Below are 3,067 nucleotides of genomic sequence, written 5' to 3' on the forward strand. Positions count from 1 at the left end.
TTTAACCAATAGTGTTAATTTATTTTATTTTACTTTTTTATTTTTTAACTAGAGGCCCATTGCAAAATATTCGTGCAAGAATAGGCCTTCCTTCCCCTGGCTTCACTCCCAGCCGCTTGGAGCTGGCAAGTCCTCGTTTCTGCCTGGAGCACCACTCATGTAGCATTTTAATTATGATGTGTCTGGGTGTTCTTCTTGCCTGGGGTTCTCTGTGAGTCCTGAATTTGTGTGACTTTTTCCTTTACCGGGATAGGGAATTTTTCTGCCATTATTTCTTCAAACACATTTTCTATCCCCTTTTCTCTTTCTGCCTCTTCTGCCTCTTCTACTATTCTAATATTGTTACATTTCACATTGCTTCACAGCTCCCTTAAGCTGTACTCCTGTTTTTTAATTGTTTTTTTTTCTTTTGGTTCTCTGATTGAGTGATTAATCCAGTGGTTCTCAACCTTTCTAATGCTGCAACCCTTTAATACAGTTCCTCATGTTGTGGTGGCCCCCCAACCATAAAATTATTTTCGTTGCTACTTCATAACTATAATTTTGCTACTGTTATGAATCGTGATGTAAATCTCTGTGTTTTCTGATGGTCTTAGGGGACCCTGCTAGTGGTTCTCACCCTGTGGGTCGTGAGGAAATGTTCTTCTTTTAGAGAATAATTTTGAAGTGCCTAGGGATGAAGGAACATGACATCTGGGGTTTGTGTTAAAGTTCTCCGGAGAAAGAAAACTAGAGGGGAAGGAAGGAGAGAGAAAGCGAATGTGGCAAAAGCGCGGTCACTGTTGAGTGTGGTCATGGAAGTGGGATTCCTCCCGCTCTGCTGCTTTGGCACATTTGGGGAAGTGCATGTGGTGGAGAGGGGTTAGGGCCATGCCCCGGAATCTCAGGCCGGCTGTTTTTAGTGGGAGTTTGAGAGGGAGCTGTGAGAATCCCAGCAACTCTCATTTCCATGCAGTAGATGAATAGCATTGATTATCCTACAAAGAGGGAATATGCAAATTGACCATAATTTCACCACAAAGAAGGCAGTGCCCACAGCGGAGGCAGGGTTTCCATAACACAAGAGGGCTGCGCCCACAGCATAGGCTGAGTTTTTGTAAAGAGCCTTAACGAGCAATCAGCAATACCTAAGGCTGTGCCCCAGTGAGGCTGGACAGGGGCCTCAGCCCATGCCCCCAACCCTGGCACCAAGGTGGCAGGGTTGTATCCCCCACCTGGCAGCGCTTGAATGGGGACCTCAGGCGACATGACCAACTGGTGGAGCTTGACATGGGACCTCAGGCCACGCCCCCACCTGGCCCAGACTGGGAGACCTCAGTTCATGCCCCACCCCTGCCCCAGACTGGGAGACCTCAGGCCACACCCCCCACCCTGGCCAGAGTTGGGGGCCTCAGGCCACGCCCCCCGCTGTGGCACAGGCTGGGAGACCTCAGGCCATGCCTCCATACAGCAGGGCTTGATGGAAAACCTCAGGATGCGCCCCCTTCCCCGGCCCAGGCTGGGGGACCTCAGGCTATGTTCCGACCCTGGTGCTGGGCCAGGAGGCCTGATGCTGTGTCTCCCCCTGCTCCATCTGGCAGGGTTTCACGAAGGTGGGACAACCGGGTCTGGATCTAGCCCAATGGGAGGGGGGCTGGCTGGGTTTGGGTATCCCACAATTTTGAGGCTCACAGGGGTGGCAGGGACTCAACTCTGGGTTCGGTGGTGTGCCACAGACTCTGACAGGAGGAAGATTTTCATATACATTTTACTAATTTTCTTTCATCTCTGACACTTCTATTATAAGGGCAAATAGAATATTCAAATATTTCCTCTAATTAATCCTCTTTTGATGGGCACAAATTTTGAACACCAGTTTATTAGTTAACTCAATAATAATTAAAAACTAGATTCAGTAAGACAGGTGAAAAGTGGTTTCTCTGGAATTTTTTTAATGAAAATTTCTTAACCAATCGATGAGCCCAATTTGTACAGAATATGACCACTTGCTGCTAAAGATGACCTTTGCCATGGCCATGAGTCCTTGGATCTATTTAATAGTTACTTCGCCCCCATAAACTGCTCATCGTGGATTTGCAAAGCTATGCAACCGGGAACTTCACTCTTAGAGACTTGGGGTATATTTGGCTTCTGGGGCAGCTGGAAAGAGATGGTAAACAGCCCACTCAACAGCATTAGGAATGCAGCCAGAATCGCCAGATACACGGTGCTGCCCATCTCCTGCCGGTCTGGCCTGTAGGGGATGTGGAAGGAGGGCGGGAAGTCTATGCCCTCTTCATTGAGCACAGCATGGTAGTTACAGAGGACAGCGATGAAGATAAATGCTCCAGCTATGATGCTCAGGATTTTGGAGGTGAAGAACAGATTACTGATGGTGTCCTTCTGAAGCTGTCCCGCATACACTCTCCGCAGGCCCATGATTATGAGCCCTTTCCCCAGCAGCCCCAGGAGGCTGGCGATGAGCAGCAGGTACTGAGCGAGGAGGATATCCAATGGCAGGTAGGCGTCACTGTAGGTGTAGCGGTGACACGCTATGGGTCTGCTCTGGAGGACATTGGGCTGGTAAGTGCAGACCTTCCACATCCCTACACAGGCCAGCCCCCAGGAAGGGGAGGGGCTGTTCTCTATGTACCATATGCGCCAATTAGGCAGGCCCATGGAAACCATGGTAAAGATCCATCCCAGCATGTTGAAGGCTAACGTCGCTGCCTGGCAATTGGCCTTGTCCAACAAGACCATGGCTATGTATCCAGGGGATCTGCAAACCAAGAGAGGGCATCATGAGCATGGGACCCACAGCCTAGACCTCCCCCAGGGGATGAGTGGAGCTATACTGGAGAGAGAAATGCCATATCCAAGAATGGAGACCCTTGACCCCCATGCTCTGCTGGCAAATGGTCCTTGGGCAAGATTTACTGAAAGCCTTAAGGTATTCATATTTTCACCCTGGCAGGACAGTTAAATGATTAGAGCGTCTTCCCAACAGGCCCAGGTTGCAGAGCCCAGTCCCTGGTCAGAACACATACAAGAATCAACCAATGAATGCATCAGTCAGTGGAACTCCAAA

The 3,067-nt window shown here is 49.4% G+C and overlaps 1 pseudogene; it reads right to left on the reverse strand.

Moving 5' to 3' along the window:
- Positions 1 to 2,062: 2,062 nt before the first annotated feature.
- Positions 2,063 to 2,791, reverse strand: LOC118720123 (annotated as a pseudogene).
- Between the last annotated feature and the right edge of the window lie 276 nt (positions 2,792 to 3,067).

The sequence above is a fragment of the Pipistrellus kuhlii genome, unplaced genomic scaffold, assembly GCF_014108245.1.
Source record: "Pipistrellus kuhlii isolate mPipKuh1 unplaced genomic scaffold, mPipKuh1.p scaffold_m20_p_16, whole genome shotgun sequence".
Taxonomy (NCBI): Eukaryota; Metazoa; Chordata; class Mammalia; order Chiroptera; family Vespertilionidae; genus Pipistrellus; species Pipistrellus kuhlii.